This window comes from Lycium barbarum, chromosome 1 (assembly GCF_019175385.1).
Source record: "Lycium barbarum isolate Lr01 chromosome 1, ASM1917538v2, whole genome shotgun sequence".
Lineage (NCBI taxonomy): Eukaryota > Viridiplantae > Streptophyta > Magnoliopsida > Solanales > Solanaceae > Lycium > Lycium barbarum.
This window is the reverse complement of record NC_083337.1, coordinates 100,853,448-100,873,868: the sequence shown is the minus strand read 5'-3', so window position 1 is coordinate 100,873,868 and position 20,421 is coordinate 100,853,448.

Here is a 20,421-nt window from a genome sequence, read left to right as displayed (position 1 = left end):
GCTTCATATTCATTCCCTAACCAGTTAAGTGTACCAATTCAGACAAGGTTAAAAAAAAAAAGGAATATCAGCAATATTATTGAAGTTGAATATGGGATCATACATCAATCAAGAAAAGGAGAAAACAACCAAGTAAAAAAAAAAAAGCAAATGCAATTTAGCTTTTCAAAGATGTTCATGGCCTTCTTTGAAACTTCTATAGTTAACACAATCACATTTCAGAAAAAGAACCAAATTAACAGTCTTTGTATTTAGCCTCTTCAACCATATTTCAAGAAATTTTAAAGTTCCCACTGTCACAAAGGCAGTCAAGAAGGAAGAAACAAGATGGGCAAACAAACCAATAGGCCAGCTCAGCTTTGGAAAAGAAAGAACAGTCCACATGAAGCACCAATACAAGATTTTTCTTTCCCATATAAATCAGTTTCTAGTCTCAAAATCAAATTGTAATGCACACTCCAACTAACAGGAATGCCTCATGGCTTCAAATAAAGGGAATTCAAGCAAACAAAAGGAGAGGAACCTCTTCAAAATCCTATTTCTATCCTAGGCTTCCATCAACACTAGATGTTATGTCAAAAAAGGGTTTAACTGCCAAGACCAGATTTATAGACTAAGTTTTACACTATTAGAGGGATTTGTTTAGGTATAAAGCCAAAACAACCATTCCAGTGAAATCATGGAAACACAATCTATAAATAATAGGTTCACATCTCCTATTTCTCTGCTTTTAAACCATTAGTCAACAGAAATTTGTAAACAATGATAAGCAGAAGTAAGACTCACAAGTTTTGAGTACAAGTAGCTAATACTAGGTTCAATGTGTACCCTAATCACTTAACAAGAATCACAAGGCAGTTTCACATAGGGAACAATTTTATTCAACTTTTCAAATTTGGAAAAATGAACAAAATGCCACCTTAGCACAATTGCAATCATGGTCTGTTGGTTTAATGCCAAAACAAGTTTTCACCTTTTTCTTTTAAAGGACTTCAGTTTTAAAGATCCCAGTTATTTAAAAAGGTTTATTTCCTTCCAAAATAGGTAAAATTACCCTAAGCAGTGTACTAGTTATAAATACTATCACACACAGAGGTATTCCAAACCAGATTGGTTTCAAGAGATCTAACAATTCCTAAATAAGACTAATAAGGGACATAGTCTAGTCTAGGAAAGGTTTTAAGTCAAATTTCCCACATTACAAGGCACACAACAAAGGCAGTCACAAAAATACGAAATTCAACAGACCAAAAGGAACTAGAAGGCACTCATAGAGGGTATATGGTACCTATACTAGAATCATCAAGGTAGATAGTGATTAACACAGTCAAGACAACACAAAACAAACTGGACAAAGCACATCTTTGACTTATTTTGGAACAAAAGAGGATAGATTCACATGGTTTTAAGTCAATTTCTACTCAATTCCCAAACTTTCAACTGTTAAAATTCCTAAAACTGAGTGCTTTTAAAATGTGTGATCAAGTCAAGTTGGTTTTTGAGAACTCAAGCCATAAAACAAACAGTTTTGCACAAATTATGACTTATAAAGAAAGGAAAACAACTTCTACATATTTAGGAACTACACTCAACTTTAAAAACTGGTTTGAACCTCTTACACTTACTTCTGGAAAGACACAATTTAACTTCCAAATTCTTATAACATAAAGGACCTCAAAACAGGACAAATATTTAAACAAAGGTTTTTCTGGCCTACTCTATTTTAAACTTTCAAAGTTCTCAAACAAGAACAAATATGAAGCTGCACAGACTCATAAGACTTGAAGCTTAGCAAAAACAGGTTCCGAAACTTTAAGCTTAGCATCACTTGGCTAAGTCTAAGATCTCAACAATTACATATTCCAGACACAGGACTAACTTACAACCTTTTCTAATTTATTTAGTCAAAATTAAGAGCTAACAAGACATCCAAACTTCCTTTTAAACTGTAATTCATATTTAGACAGTTTGAAACATCAAATCCTCAAACTACATCTCAAGAACAATTCCAACTTGTTTAAAATTATTTTTCTGGCAAGTCTTTCAGATTCACTAGACTATCAAGTTGAGCAGTTCCAAAGTCAAGAATGATCTGCAAGTCATATTTCTCACACTCAAATTCATACAAGACATTCAGATTTTCATAAATTGCAATTAGATTTCAAACAAGACTCTAGGATCCATTTTTGGAAAAACTTACTTTCTTAGACAGTCCTAACATTCTTAGAAACAGTCACATAGTTGTAAAATGAATCAGCTATTGAAACAAGTAAACAAGCACTTAATAATGAAGGAAAGAAGTTTTTATTCAATACTTAAGACTAAAACAGGCTTCAAAAGGGACATTTTTGGACTTAAAGATGTTTTTCACTTAATCATACTTACCTTTCAAACTATTCAAACAGTTTTTCGATCTAAATTAGAATCTTAAAAACATCAAACAAAGTCAAGAAGGCATAAGGTTATAAACTAGTAAACTTTCCAACTAAATAATGTTACTTAACAAGAACTTATCAAAAGTAGCTAACTTAGATCAAAAACATCAACTTTACCAACTTAGCGTCAAGAATCCTAAATTAAACTATCTTTTCCTTCATTTTTATTAACCTAACCAATTCAAAACTACTTAACATTATCTAAATTTTGGCTTCCTAATTCATTTTTTCAATTTCAAATAGCACCAAGGAAACAAAATACTCAATTAATCACTTAAAACAGAATCAACTAATATACAATCGTTTTTCTAACTAACAAGCATTACACATAATAGATAATCATAGTTTGAAATGAAAACAAGGATTGAAATAAGAATTTACCTTTTGTAGGGGCAACCTAAAGATCAAAAGGGGATTGATTCAACTCCAAGCAACAAAAACCCTTCTCAAATCCTTAAAATCACCTTTTCTTCTTCTTCTTATATATATATATATATATATATATATATATATATATATATATATATATATATTGCATATCCTTATCAATTGAAATAGCTAGTGTATATGAAACATAGCCTTTTTTTTAGGGAGTAAAATCTGGATCCCTTTTCTTGCCTTTTTCACCTACTTCTTATAACCTTCATTGCATAGGAATCCCTAGGACGAAAATAAGGACACCTGTCCTTACATTCCCCCCCCCCCCCCCCCCCCAAAAGAAATTCTCCAGATTGTACCTTATCAAGATTTCAAAAAATAAAATAGATAGGACAAACAAAAATCTAACAAACTTGTACGCTAAAATCAATAAAATCCAAAAAAATTAGATAAATACATCGAATAGTACACTCGCCAGCAAAGTTCACCTTATGGTACAATTCCAACGGTGCAATTGTACCAATGGGATAATATCCCCAAAATTCATACCCAACCGATGAAGCTTCATGGAAATTACCCTACGTTTTCCACCAAGTGTGTGTGGTGCACAAGATGGCTAAGAAATGGAGGTCTTGCCCATGGAAACCATCACTCTTGGAAAAACCCGAGCAACATCCACAAAACACGACTCAAATGGTGTAAATAGCTAAAAAATAACAACAACAACAACAACAACCCAGTGAAATCTCACAACGTGGGGTCTGGGGAGGGTAGAGTGTGCGCAGACCTTACTCCTACCAAGATACGACGACTATTTCCGAAAGACCCTCGGCTCAATAGAAAGCATGAACAGAGTTCAGATAAGGCCAAGAAATTCAAAGCTGTATGGAAAATAGCTAAAAAATAAATGAAATTAAAACTGGTAATCGTATGAACACATGAAAGGACATAAAATCCCTCTCAATTTGGGTCAAAATGACCAGAAATTCGCTGTGAAACGCCACTAGAGACTGCCAAAAACCTAATCGTCATATCACCTTTTTGAGAGGTAAAAGAAGTCAGGTAAACGAAAATAAAGTTGGGGGGGGGGGGAGGAGGGGGGAGGGTGGGGTGGGGTGTGGAAGTTTTCCATTCCCCCCCCCCCCCCCCACCTTTTTTTTAAAAAAGAAATCCCCCCCTCCATTTATTAAAATGTCAAAGAGGGCCTCCCTATTTAATTAAAATAAAAACCATATATTATAAATGCATATCACCAAAAATAATAATTATTTAGGCTATATAAAAATTAAAACTCGTAAATTTAAAATGCTAACTTTAAAATGAGCCCAATATTGACATAGTTTTGAGCAATATTTAAAATATGAAAAAATGTGATAAAAAATGAGCCACAATTTATACGTTATTTTAATTAACAATTTTTCCGAATTAGACGGAGCGGGATGAAAGTAAATTAACTCGTATTTCTCGTAGTTGTCAGTTTTGTTTTCCAGGAAATAATAATTAAGCGTCATCTTGCCATTTTCTCGGGATTTTGAAATTTTAACCTTTAAAGGGTTTATCCTTATTCCTTCTTTGACTCGGGAAACTTGAAAACTAAAATATGCGTCTTATGAGGTGAAAATTAGGTGTCAACAGTCATTAAGAAGGATAAGAGCTTTAACTGGGGAAAAGAAAAAGAGCATGCATTTAATGTCTTGAAATATAAGTTGTGTTCTGTTCCTTTGTTACAATTACCTAATTTTTCTAAATTCATTGAAATTGAATGTGATGCTAATAGAAAAGGTATAGGGGCTGTTTTAATGCAAGACTTTAAGCCCAGTGAATATTTTAGTGAGAAATTGAGTGGAGCTACATTGAATTATTCTATTTATGATCGTGAGTTATACGCCTTGGTAAGGACTTTGGCAACTTGGCAACATTATTTGTGGCCACGTGAGTTTGTGATAAAGACTGACCATGAGTCATTGAAGTACTTGAAAGGACAAGATAAGTTTAGTAGGCGACATGCTAAGTGGGTGGAGTTCATTGAGACGCTTTCTTATGCGATTTCATATAAGCAAGGTAAGGAAAATCGATTTCATACAAGCAAGGTAAGGACAATGTGGTGGCTGATGCATTATCTTGAAGGTACGTTCTTATCTCTACTCTTGCTTCTAAACTAATGGGGTTTGCGCACATTAAAAGTTTGTATCTTGATGATTTTGATTTTGGGGTTGCTTATGCTGCATGTTCAAAGGGACCCTTTGGGAAGTTCACGTTACATGATGGGTTCATTTTCAAGGAAAATAAGTTGTGTGTGCCAATTCATTCATTGCGTGAGGTTTTTGTAAAAGTGGCACATTGCGGGGGCCTTATGGGACACTTTGGAGTGCCAAAGACCGTAGATATACTTGCCGAAAATTTCTTTTGGCCTGACATGCGCAAGGATGTAGAAAATATTGTGCACAGTGTTTAGAATGTAAACATGCTAAATCTAAGGTTTTACCACATGGTTTGTACACGCCTTTACCTATTCTGATTTCACCTTGGATCGATATCTCTATGGATTTTGTCTTAGGTTTTCCGAAAACAAAGTATGGTAAGGATAGTGTCTTTGTTGTGGTAGATAGATTCTCTAAGATGGCTCGTTTCATTCCATGCTTGAAAACTAATGATGCTTCTCATGTGGCTGATTTGTTTGTTAAAGAGATTGTGAAATTACATGGCATACCTAGAACTATTGTTAGTGATAAGGATGTTAAGTTTCTGAGCCACTTTTGGCGTGTTCTTTGGGGAAGGTTAGGGACCAAATTGTTGTTTTCTACTTCTTGTCATCCACACACTGATGGGCAAACTGAGGTGGTGAATAAAACTTTAGGTAACATGTTGAGGGCTGTTTTGAAAGGTAAATTAACTTCTTGGGAGGATCACTTGCCTTTGGTGGAATTTTCTTATAATCGAACTATTCATTCTTCTACTGGGTCTTCTCCTTTTGAAGTTGTTTATGATTTTAATCCCCTTACTCCCTTTGATTTAGTGTCATTGCCCACTAATGATGTTGCTAGTCTTGATGGAACAAATAAAGATGAGATGATGAGAAAGATACATGTGCGAACTAGACTGGCCATTGAAAGGAGGAATGAGCAAGTTGCTTTGAGAAGAAACAAAGGGCGAAAACAAGTCATCTTTGAGCCTGGGGACTCTGTTATAGCCCGCACTTTGTACGCTTGGATATTTCGAAGTCGTCGTGGAAAGTTAAGGGCGAGACGACTTTTCAAAAATCATTTTAATGTGCAAGTCGTTATAAAATTATTTATGACTATTATTAGCATGGAATTATTGTGAGAGGCTAAGGGCGAAAAGGAAAATTTGCAAAAATGGGTTGTGGAAACAATGTGGAAGGCTAGGGGCAAAATCGTAATACTGAGAAAAGTCGAGGGGCAAAATGGGAATTTCACCCAAGTTTCATGAATATTCCAAAAAGGGCCCTATTGACCATGTGACAAAAAAAAAAGAAAAAGGAAATAATAAAAAGATGACAAATTAAGTCATCTTTTCTAGAAAAGTTAAGGAAAAATCTAGAGAGAGGCATGTGCCTCTCACATGATTATGGAATATATATATAAGAGAAGACCTCATTTTAGTTCAAGAAATTGGAGAGGAAGAAGAAAGAAAGAAGGAGAAAAACAACCATGGCCATTCGGCCATGGTCTCCAAATTTTGTCCCCTCAAATTTTACTCCCAAAAATTATGTTTTTGTTGTATTTCCACTAATTCAAGCCTCCTCTACAACGTGGTGTAATTGTTTCGGAAGGAGGAGCACTTGTTTCTTCAATTTGACACCTTGGCCAAGTGAAGAACTTTGGAAGAAAAGGTATGATTTCATTCTCTTTTATGGGTTATGAAGACTTAGTTTATGTTGTGAAATGTAGAAATGAGTAGAATTTATGAAAATATGGAAAGTTTCAAAGTGGACGTAAATGCATGCATGTGGCCGTGTGTGTGGTATGTGGTATGGTTGAGATGAGTTGGATTCTATGTTGTATTCTAGTTGTGGTTAATGTGGGATTTGTAATGGAAATGAAAGTTGAATAAATTTGGTTGAAGTTGGAAATGTAGGTATTGGCCGTGTGGTGTATGGAATTGGAATGGAAGTGGATTAAATTTATTTAGTTTGTTAGTTGTGTTGTTGTGATCCTTAAGATGCAAATAAGGGTTTAACGACTTGAATTGGCGTTGAAGTTGCTTGTATGTAATTATGGGAATTTATGTGAATTTTATATGATTTTTATATAATGATGGAAGTAAGGTTCTAAATGTGAATTATGGTTGTTGTTAATAAATTAGTAGGGAAGACAATGTGATTTGGAAGCTTTGTTGTGTTCGTAGAAGGTTTGGATGGAATATGGAATTTGGTGGGAATACTTGAATTCGTGAATAATGTATGGAATGCTAATGGAATGTATTTGTATAATCTTGAATTAGTTAATGAATATAGAAATGTTGACCTTAGTTTGATAGTGTGAAGTTGGATGGAAGTTGTTGAGTTATGTAGAAAGAAGACTACTTATGTCATAATGTAGTTTGTGTTGATTGTTGATGTTGTGTTGCGGGTTTTATGATGTAAATGAGAGTTTAACAACTCAAATGGAAGTTATAATTGTGTGCGGGCTGTTTTGCTAGATAATGTGAATCAAATATGCTTCCTTGTATTGATGGCAATAATGTTGTTAAATGTATGGATTGTTGGTATTGTTGATAGTTTGGCCGAGTTGAATTCCCGGATTGCTGTTGATGTTGATTTGGGCCGAGCCATATTCTCGGGATGGTGCAGTTACAGGGGAGGTGCTGTCGAAATTTCGGCAGACAAGAACAAATTCAAGATTGGAATTTTAAAGCCTCATGAATAGTAACTGGCAAACATGACCAAATTGCGGATTTTGGCGAACTTCGGACGGGGATTTGGAGTAGCGTAAGCGGCAGAAAAGGTATGTAAGGCTTCCCTTTTCCTTCTTTGGCATGTCTTAGATGTACTAGGCTTGATTACGTGCCTCGGGGGCCACTCTAAATCTAGAAATCCGAGATCGGATTTAGTTACTATTCATTAAATAGAATTGAACTAATTAGTTACACTTTAGTGCCAGAAATGGTTAAGCGTCCGTAACCTTTGAAAACGAAAGTAGAATGTTTTGAAATCTTCAAGGATGACCTACTAGGACATAATGACCACATTTTTAGGTCCGTTATCCGACTCGACCCGAGGTGGGCCCGCATCCCTCAAGACCTAAGTGTATAGTACTATTTGCATTAATTCCGTTCGCTAAACAATGGAATTTTGGACTAATTATTCGAGTTTGCTATAAGTATCCTGTAACCCCGATATGAGTATTCTGATTTGACTAGTCCGATATAAGTGACCCGATACGGATGATCTGGTTTGAATAATTCGATGGAAGCGTTCTAATAAGTACCCGAATATAAGTATTTTGATATAAACATTCTGACATAAATGTTTGATATAAGTATTTTGATACGAATATTCCGATATAAGCATTCTGCTATGAGTGTGTGGATATGTGTTTTCTGATTCGAATATTCCGATATGAGTACGTTCTGTAAGTAGTAATGTTCTTCCGGTACGATCTCGGATCGCTTAAAAGTCCGAAGAGGTTTCTGCTTTCTAAATGTTCATGACTTCCTAATACTAACTCGGACGAATCCGAGACTTGTGCTGAATCTTCCGAGGATAGTAAGCGTATGTATCCATCGAGTCTGATTTCACATGCATATGTTTCTGCACTACTCTGCTCGTGCGCGACTCAATGTATCTTTCACTGAGTCTCGGGCCAGGGCACGTTATGATCTCGTGCGTACGTCACGATACGATTCTGATTCACTGAGTCCCGGGCCAGGACATGTTCTCGTGCAACCTCTCTGTACTATTCACCGAGTCCCTCGTACTTGCGGGCCGGGACACGTTATCTGTATGTGATTGTGATGTGATGATATGGGGATGGTGGCCAGGACGGCACATGATTGTTATTCACCGAGACCCGCAGTAGAGGGCCGGGACACGTTATGTATACATGATTCTGATATGCATGATTTCATCTACCGAGTCCCTTAATAAAGGGTCGGGACACGTTATGTATACATGATTCTGATATGCATGATTTCATCTACCGAGTCCCTTAATAAAGGGCCGGGACACGTTATGTATACATGATTCTGATATGCATGATTTCATCTACCGAGTCCCTTAATAAAGGGCCGGGACACGTTATGTATACATGATTCTGATATGCATGATTTCATCTACCGAGTCCCTTAATAAAGGGCCGGGACACGTTATGTATACATGATTCTGAGATGCATGATTTTATCTACCGAGTCCCTTAATAAAGAGCCAGGACACGCTATTTGCATATATGATATCTGATTCTGCTATACATGATCCTATTCACCGAGTCCCTCATCGGAGGGCCGGGACACGTCATACACATATGAGGTTTACGATTTTGACATGCATTCTGTATTCTGTCCGACACATGTCATCTTCTGAGCCTTCTGTACGCTCTGTACTCTGTCCGATATATGTCAGTATCTGAACATTCTGTACGTTCTGTATCCCGCTCGATGTATGATGACGTCTGATTACTCTGTACGTTTGGCCTTTCGTCCGATATATGATCTTACCTGAATATTCTGTATGTGCTGTACTCCGTCTGACGTGTGACATCACCAGTGCGCTCTGTATTCTCTGTACCTCTTCGGACACGCGATCTCCGGTTACAAAAAAGGTATTTTTGGGTACTCTGGCCGACTGACTTATTTTCTGTACTCTTTTGGTATACGAGACAGGTAGGTATGAGCTGAGTCTGAAAGGTAAGTGTCTGGTATTCGAAGTAGGGCATTTATCTGCTAGTTCTGTCTGTTCCAGTTATAGCTCTGTTACTTATGTTGTATGCCTTACATACTCAGTACACATTCCGTACTGACCCCCTGTTCTTCGGGGGCTGCGTTTCATGCCGCGCAGGTACTCCCAGATGATTAGCAGCTATGATTGAAGATGCTCCAGTTGGATTGGCAGCTCCATTTGCTCCTGGAGTGTTGCCGAGTCAGAGTTGGTATGATATGTTTTCTGGATCTATGTTAGAGACTTTGCAGACAGTGTCGTGGGTATGATATGTCAGTCTGTCAGCGGTTCCATCAACCGATATGTTAATTTGTGTTATGTATTAAATTTTGTATAATTACAGATTCTGTCTAACTTACGAACTTTAATATGTATTTCATGATTATTCGGATTAAAGATTTGAAAAAAAAAACATTATCTGCGTGAAAGGAGTCTGTGGGTTCGCTCGGCTCCGGATGTGGGGTCGGGTGCCCATCACGTCCCATGGAATTGGGGCGTGACAGACTCAGTTTGGGTTCACATGAGGAAAGAAAGGTTTCCTTCTAAAAGTAAGTGTGAATTCCATGCTAGAGGCGATGGACCCTTCAAAGTTCTTGAGCGAATTGGAGACAATGCTTACAAGTTGGATCTACCCGGTGAGTATTATTAAGTAAGTGCTACTTTCAATGTTGCTGACTTGTCCTTGTTTGATGAAGGGTTACATTCGAGGACGAATTCTTTTCAAGAAGAGGGGGATGATAGCTCTATGAGCAAGGATGGCGCTATAGAAGCCTTAAGAAGATCATCGTCAAGGTCACAAGCTAAGGAGATGCAAGCCAAGGTTGCTGGGCTTCAATTGGAAATCAAGAAGATGCTTATCGTGGAAGAAAATCCCAAGAACAAGTCCAAGAATTATGGAGAAGAATGAGCTAAATGCTACATATATTTTATGATCCAAGTCCAGGCTCAAGAGGAGGAAGATTGAGGCCCACATGGACCCCAAAAGAGCTTAAATTCAAGCCTGGGGCTGAAATTTCTGCCCAAAAAATGAGCTTAAGTCCAACCCAAATTGGGTAGGAGAAAGTCACGTACAAGGTGACTTTTAGGAAACCTTTTCCTTATTCTATTAGGGAAAAGGTTTGCCAATTATTTTACATGCTTTCCTAGTTTAATCCTAATTAGGTTTTAGTATTTAATTATTTCTATAAAAGTAAATTCTAATCCCATTTTATTTGGGATAAGTTTCCCCTATATATAGGGGTGGATTTTGATATTTTCATTAGACAAATATTATTATTATTGAGAGTTTCTCTACTTTACACCTTTGTGTGTGGCTATTTTGGATTTATCTTGCAACCTTATAAGAACGATTCTTTTAAGAGGTAAGATTAATTTGTACTTGATATCTTTGGTTCTTATTCGTACATTAAAGAAGATAATTAGTCTTATACCAGTTATTGTCTCTAGTCTCTTCGAGATAGGGGTCTAGATCACCTTTTGATCTAAGTTCTTGAATTGACTCTATTAGTATCATAATTAGAATTAATTCGTTAATTTTGAATACTTAGATCAATTAGGGTTCTTAGCACTTAATCTTGAAATTTGGGGATTTTATTCTTGAATTTCGTCTATCTTTACATTCTTCTCTTTAATCTTCGTATTTTCGTTTTTGCATTATAATTTTGTTTAGTCAAGTAACCCGATTCTTATCATAGATTCTCACACAAAACCTAAGTTGCACGGACTCGGGTGCGGGTATCCGATACGGGTACGGATTCGGCAAAATCTAAATTTTAAGATTCGGGGTTGTGGATCCAATTATGGATACGGGTACGGGGATTCGGCTAAGAAAATTCAAAATTATAAAAAAATAAAGCTATAAAGATATTATAAATATTAAGAGATATTCTATGAAAAACTTACACGTATATTATTCTTCTTTGTCATTTTTTTAAGTTATTTTCAATTCATTCTCAAATTACATACTTCAAAATTGTGTAAAAAAAATACTATAAGTTACAGTAATTAATAATTTAAATTATTTAAGTGGCATATTAAAAATTGACGTTCCAAGAATAATCCGTTTTACAAAGGGGTCATTTTTATTATGTACAACTAGTAAATTTGTCCGCGCTTTCACGCGATTAAAAATATAAATTAATTATCAAAAAATACACATGTTAATAATTAATTAGAAATTATCCCTTTATTGTATGAGGAAAATACATTTATAAATAGCCTAATTAGGTGCCTTGTAATTATGGGTCACAAGTAGCACATAATGGAAGATAAAGGGGACAAGTAACATATAATGAAGAATAAATGGTTCATTTTATTATGTTATTACAATTAAGAGTCTGCTTGTTCACGTCTCTTCTAGTTCTAAGTCGTCTTCTTCAATTCCCCAACTTACAGATCTGTAAATTCTAGCTCGTCTCTCTTTCAAGCTCTTACAGATCTGTAAGTTCCACAACAAGTATAGAAAGAGAAAGCCATTCAAGGTCAGAAACCAACTCTCCATCTACTAGTGTCATTTGGCCGGTGCTAAGCCCGGTCTCAAACCGACGTTATATTTTATTTTTTATTTTTTTCTGCTCTTGCTTCTTTGTTTTTTTTTTGTAACATCAGTTTGAAAATTTTGAAAGACTTCTAAAATATTAAAGTACAAAACGTTTTTGAAAGTTAAAAGACAATACTTTTCTTAATTTATATATTACTTTCTTTAAAAAAAAATCAAACAATTGAAAGCTCTTTCTAATTTCTATTTTACTAAAATTTCCATGATTAAGTTCTCTTATGATCCAAATCGAGCTTTTTATATAATAAATTAATCTCATTATTCACTTCGAATCGAACCCATATTGGCCAACTTATTTTTTTATCAAAAGATATTAATGTATTAATTCAATTAATGTCAGAAATAATTAATGCAAAAACCTTGATATTGTAAGATACTTTTGTAGATGTTCCTTTCAAATTAAACCACACAAAAAAAAAAAAAAAACTTAAATTGTTCTAAGTTTAAGCTTTCATTTTCCTTCCAAAAGATGCATGTTAAAAAATAACACTTTTTCATTTTTCTTAATTTAATGAACTATTTTATGAAATCTACTTTGTAATAACTTTTTCATGTTGAACTTACCTATTTTGTCTTAAATTAAATTTTTTGATTGTCTGATAGTTTGCAAAATACTTTTCAATTAAAAAAAGTAAAAAAAAAAAACGAAAAGAAAAAGAATACTTCTTGCAATTGTCTAGTATTATTACTGTTTGGAAATCAGATTGTATTTTCTTTAACTACAATATTTCTTCAAACATTTTTTGAATATATATAAATAAAATATTTTATAGTTCCTCTTTTAATATATTAATTTATTAGATAAATTTTATTTTAAATGTGTGAGCATGTAAAATTTGATTAAATAACTACCGTACTTCGAAATTCATTTTTTGATTGAGACGGAAGAATATTAATTTACATTTTTGATAAAATTTTAAAGTATTGAACAATGATATAAGTTATTTGTGTTTATTCTTTAGTTTAAAACTTAATACTACTTTAAGTGAGATCTTTGTTAGTTAAGTATGTTTGCGAGCATCTATGACATAAAATTACAAGAGAAAATAGAAAACACTACGTTTAGTCGGACGAATAAAAATTTAAAATAACAAATGTTAAATGGTAAATAACATCAATAAATAATAAATAATGTTATACGAATAATATTTTGAATCAGTAATTAAGCCTATATTAAGATAGAATTTGAATGGCAGTATAACTCTTTACATGTCTATAATAAATTTTAAGGAAAAAATTAATTTAAAACAAATTAATAATAATTCCACATAAGAGACTCAAATATGCATGAGTATGATCAGGGGTGTCAATGAGACGGTTCGGTCGGTTATTTTTAAAAAATTATACCAACCCAATTTTTCGGTTATTTTATTTTGTATAACCAAAATTAGACTTTTCAAAACCGTCTCATTATCTCGGTTTTTCTTCAATATCGGTACGGTTCGGTTAATTTTCGGTTATTTTAATTTTAAAGTGTCACCTAAAAATACACCATTATTAAAATGTAACGACGCTGACCTCCATAAATTTGTTTTACACCATCAAATAAAGCTTCTTTTATTTCATATGAAATATTTAATGTAAAAGCTATTAAAAAACTACATAAAGTAATTAAATTGAAATGTGTTATATCAAGTAGCAAGACAGCAATGATAGCATCATCACGACGTGAATCCCTCACTGATTGACCAGGGAAACGAGTAACTTGCCAAAGACAACAATGTTGATCAATTAAGCCAAAACAAACATCAGCTTATAGGCCACAGAAATCAGTGTTTTAAAAGGCGGGGGCGTAAGGCGAGGCGTTTTATGTCTGCCTCAGCGAGGCGTAAGCCCCGAGGCACGAGGCGTAAGCCTCATGGGACTTTAATTTTTAGTATTTTATAAAATGATATAATTATAATAAATACTTTTAAATTGGTTAAATAACGTAAAAAATTGAAGAAAACAATAAATAAGTGATATATATATATATACACACACATATACATACTCCACCCCCACAAAAAAACTAATTAGAACAATCTATTATACGTACTTACAAGTATAAGTGACTGCTCGTTACTTTTTTGAGATAGTAGAAGACAAGATAAATAATTGGAAAAGAACATATATTAGGCATTCTAGCAATAAAAAAAGGTCTTGACTTTTAAATTTAATGTTTCAGTTCCTTTTTAAAATATTTGAGTAATTACATGTTGACTTTTAAAAATTTGGGCATTATACTAAGGACTTATTTAACAAATTTCGTTTTATTTTGAAGAAGTTTTCTGGACTTACGCCCCAACAAAAAAAAACTCGCCCCAAACGCCTAGGCTTACGCCCCAACAAAAAAAAAAACTCGTCCCAAACGCCTGGGCGTACGCCCCAAATTGCTGGGCGTACGCCTTTGGGGACTTGCGCCCCGACCCATCGCCCCGAGGCATTTTTGGTACGCCCCGCCCCGGGGCTCGCCTCAAAAACGCCTTTTAAAACACTGACAGAAACCACAAGTTGAATTTGATACATTTATATCCGGTGGCCAAAATTCTTTTTTATAGTTGAAACATAACTTATAAAATCTATTTTATATATTCAATTTAACATCTTTGTAATATATAAAATATATTTCATATATGTAAAGCTATTCGGTTCGGTTCGGGATTTTTTCGATTTTTTTAATAAATTAAAAAGACCACCCTAATTTTTCAGGACGGTTTTAAACTTAAATAAAAAACCACGGTTTTATTTAAAAAACACCATAAATTGGTTCGGTATGGTTAGGTTCGGTCAGTTTTTCATATTCTTTTGACGCCCCTAAGTATGATTTGTAGGGTCACTATAATCTTTTCCATGACATCATCATTTTAGTGGCATAAAAAAGTCCTTAAAGTTCTCAAAATTTAGAAAAATGTTTGAGGATTTAAAAAGTCATAAAAACTTCAATTAGGGGTAAAAGGAGACCAAAATATTCATGTGAGGACTACAAAAAATGGTAATTCTCCCTTATATATATACAGTAGTAATATGGACTCCGGTTGACGGGAAACCAATTTTCTCCCCAAATTTATCGATGGACTCAGGTCAAAGTATCCGAAGTTGATTGACCGTATCCGGACGTATCTCGCTCCCGTACTCGCACCGGACCCGTGTCAAGACGGGAAGGGCACAAAAAACGAAGAGTCTGTGCAACTTAACACAAAACTATTCTCTAACAACAATTAGTTCAAGTCACAACTGTTCTCCAAAATTATTTTTCTAAACTAACTTCTCAAAACATTGAACCAAAAATAAATAAATTCAAACGCCAATCAGAAAGGTCCCTTTGAAGCTACTTGTTTGATTTTAGCCCACAGAAAAGTGTAGGCACTTCATAAACTAAAAACTGAAACTTGGATAAATATCACATCAAGCCACCTAATCAGGAAAACCGTATGCATCTGAATTTGTACAAAACATGACCTTCACGAATGTTGTGTGATTCTTTACCAAATAACTCATCTGTCATACATAACTAGTGAGGCCCGGGCTTAAATGTAGTGATAATTAATTAAAAAAGTATAATTTATTACTTTTTTTTTATCACATAATTAACAATTCAGTGACACATTAAACATGTATTGTTGATAAGTTTCCATTATTATTAATGTTCTTTAGTCAACTTATTAGTTAATTTTACAACAAAAATTATTTATGAAAAAAGAAGTTTGGCAGAAAAATTATCAACTACCAAAAGGACATAAGAGAATTGACATTTTATAAAGTAACATAATTTAAATTATTTAAAATAATTACAAGTCGGTGAAATTCATAAATTGAAAAATATTGACAATTTTATGAATTTGTGAGCATATAATTTTTGTATTTATAGATAGAAGTAGATTTTTTGGTATTTATTAAGTTTTAATTTCACTCATAATATTTCAGGTAACAATACTTTATGCTAGCTAAATGTGGTGATTTAATCTTAGTTTTAGACGAAATTAAGAAAAAAATTAGTTATATTAAATGAACGCTAAGAATAAGTTTAGTTCTTCATATATAGTTTACGCTTAAAAATACTAATTCTAAGTTAAAATTGCAATTATTGTCAAAAAAAAAAAAAAAAAGAAGTTAAAATTGCAACTTATAGTACTTTTGTATTTCTAATATCAACATTTTAATTTAAAAATATTAAGTTGATCTAATTCAATTTAGTTTCATAACTTAGTCAAATTGACTCTGTAAAAACGAAAAATGTCACATAAATCAATACGGGGCAAGAATAATTAGTAAGATCTAATAAATGCTCCAGTTCAAAACGATAATGTGGCTCCAAAATTGCAAAAATTTTGCTAATATGTATATTAACAAATATTGTGAAGGATAATTTAATAATCCTTTGAGTTCATATTATATGGTGTTTTTAAATTGGGCTAGAAAGCAAGAACATTTCACTAATGATTAAACAGTATATACCTACTTAATATGATTTTTTGGTTGTGTCAAAATTCACTTATCTAAATAATGAAAAATTTGGTATAAGAAAAACTATCAATAAAGAATAGGAAAGACTCGCAAAAAGTTATTGTACTATAATTCAATATACACCAACTATATAGGCCCATTTAAAAATTGACTTAAGATAAAGAATAAGTCCAAAAAATGAAAATAGGCAAGGAAAAGACAAAACAAAGTCACGTCTAGCAACACTATAGGGTTAAAATTATTGTGAGAACTACAAATTGCATCCTCCCTTATATATAGTTACCGTTATAAAATAAATACTATAAAGTGAATACGCCAAAATAAGTATATAGAAAGAGACTGATATATTATTGAACTTTTTAACTGATATACAAATGAGTAAATGAACTTCCTATTTATAATAGGAAAGTCTTGATGGCCAAGTTTAGTTAACTTGATGGCCAAGTAATTTACTTGGTGACCAAGAATTGTTTTCTCCAAGTAATATGGACATACAACAATAATTCTATATTTACAACACTCCCCTTGGATGTTCATTAATTAGATGATGTGTCTCATTACAACTTTACATGGAAAAATTCAGTGGGAAAAATCCTAGAGAAGGAAAATGAGTACATGTATCTAGTAATACGCATTACTAGCTGCTTCATTAAAAACCTTACCAGGAAAACCTAATGGGACAAAACCTTGATTAAGGGAAAAAGAGTACAACGCCTATTTCGCTCCCCCTGATTAAACATCAGATAATTCTTGAAGATGATGTATTCCGATCTTGTATACCAACTTATCATATGTGGTGGTTGACAGTGCCTTTGTGATCAAATCTGTCAAATTATCATTTGATGAACTAGTTGATCATCTGCATTTCTTTGATAGAGTTGCATCATCATCATATAATATTGTTGGGATCACGCCAAGTACATTCCTGGCTTACCCCGTACACTGTTATCTTTGTATGATTTGACTATCATGTAGAACAACATGATATGACAGTGACCCTTCATGGGAATAGATAACTGTAACGACCCGTTTGGTCGTTATAATTCTTTTGACACTTTCGCCCGCTCCCGAACATTGATTTTCTCCCTTTTGGCCCGAGGGGACCATTGACACGCTTCCCGAGGTGCCTAGACTGGATTCGAGCAACTTTGGAAAAAATATAGACTTGAAGTGAAAAAGGGTTGACCCGAGGTTGACTTTTGGGCAAACGAACTTTTTTCGGAATTCCGTCAGTTCCGAGAGGTTCAGATAGTCGTTTAGAACTTGTGTGTGCGTTTGGTTCGGTTCCCAATGCATTCAGATGCATTTCGGGACGTTGGATGGGAAATGGGAATTAAGGCATCGGTGGTTGACTCGGTTAGCGAGACCTCCGTTGGAAATTCCGAGGCCACAGGTGCGTTCGTAGCGCGTTTTTATGTGGGACTAAGTATCTGGTATGAGAGCAGATGGTCTCAAGACTTAGCCAAAAAATCGGATCGAAGGAAAATATAGCGCTAAAGTTTCTGGTGTCTGGTGCCCGCTTTGGCGGCACCAGCACCGCAATGGCGACACCGCTGGGGCGATAGACCTGCCGCTGAAGCGGTACGAGCCATTTAGGCTTGACCGCTAAAATAGTTAGTTGGCCACTAGGGCGGCGCCGCTGGGGCGGTCACAGTATCGCTGTAGCGGGTGACGGGCAGTTAAATCCATTAAATGAGTCTTAGATCCTCATTATTTCATATCTCGATATTGGAGCTTTGGAAAACTGTTCTTGGAGACAAATTGAAGGAATTCTTAGAGGTAAAACTTTGTCTAATCCTTTACTCTTCTTTAATCACAATCATCTTGAATTTTCCCCTTCCCTTTTCAATCCCTTAGAAATGGAATTTGAAGGAGGGTTTTGGGAGATTTTTCTCTAAGATTATACATGATAAATGGATGATGTTAATGTTAAAATGTGATGAATCTAAGATTAATAAGCCCATATCTTCCACTTTTAACGTTGAATTTCAGATTTGGAGAATTAGGGTTCATACCCAATTTGGGGTTTTTACTTGAAATCAGATTTGGGACAATTCTTGAGTTAAATCATTAATTAATGATTGGGTTATGATTACCTAGAATTCAATTTGGTATTTACCAGCGAATTTCCCGTTTCGCCCTTGTGGGCCAGTTTCCCCAATTTCTACGGTTAAAGTGGACCTAATTGATATCGTAGCAGCATTAGTATCATTCTCCATGATTTCTAATTTAGAATTCGATTATGCTTAGACTACTTTGGTTCTGAGCTTCAGAGGAAGGGCAAGGCGATAGAGTGACTTGTTGGTGTTAGGGTTCGGCAGTCCAGGTAGGTTATGACTTACCTCTAGTGAGACTATGGATAGCGAATCACACATTTAGAATATAATGTCGGAGACAACATGCGAACCTTCGGGTATGAAGTTGAGTTGGATATTGCCTTAGGTTGGGCCCTGATATGTGTTGGGACTAGCCACCCCGTTATGTGTGTGTATTGTTCCATTTTGATGGTTGATGCTATGAGTAGTGGTGAATATCTGAATCTGTGTTACTATCTTGATTGAGATAGGGTTGACATACCGTTGTTGGTATTTGCATTGTGATACATGTTGACGTACCTGTTATTGGTACTAGTAATATTGATATATTGTTGGCATACCCTTGATGGTATTGTGATATGATACATTAATGGCGTACCCCTTCGTGGTACTTGTGATATTGAACTTGATTGTTGAATACTTGATGTACGCATTGCACTCATTCTCACACATTCATGATGCATGGCCAATACCCAGTGATGATCCGGTATCGTTGATTGAGTAAATTGATATTTGATAAACTCCTTATTTGAGTGATTGTAAAGGCCGATGTCCGAAGATCCATTACGTAATCATTGATTGTATGAAACTGATGTTTGATAAACTCTTTTACTTGAGTGATTGTGAGAAGGCCGATGTCCGAGGTTCAATTCCGGAATCGTTGATAAGTGCATTGCATACATTCCCTCATATTCATGATGCACGACCGATAGCCGGTAAGTATCCGGTATCGTTGATTGAGAGACTCTTTTAATTGAGTGATTGTGAGAGGCCGATGACCGACGATATATTCTGGCATCGTTGTTGCATGGCCGATTCCGATGTTATTCTAGAATCATTGTTAGTGCATGGGCTTCGCGGGTCCCCCAGGGTGGTGCCGGTGAGACTCCCCCTGTGAGTAATTAGCCAGGGTCATCTTTGTACCCTTCATCAATGAATATTCACTAAGGTGATTAAATCATATACCTTACCTGATTTAATCCATATAAATATTATGAACATGTTTCTCTAGAACTCGTATATGCTTCAAACATTTTGAATCATTCAGAAATTTTTGAAGTTTATCAAGTAAGACATATCGAATGTGACAACATTCATTTAGTAATTAAATGGCGTGACATCATCTGATGTCTGGACCGCAGGTCCAATAAATTTTACACTTACCAAGATTTATAATATCACTTGGTAATTATTTCTACATCATCATGCTTTTAGAGACGTAGAATTCAGATCCTCATAATCTTATACAATATTACGTGCTATATTGTATCAAAGATATCATCGACAAGATATCATTTTTTATTGGTTCGCAATTTGACGTAACTAACTGAGGTCTCATCACTTCATTACTTTCAGGTACCTAAACCTCCCATAAGGTTTCATGAAGTGTTATGT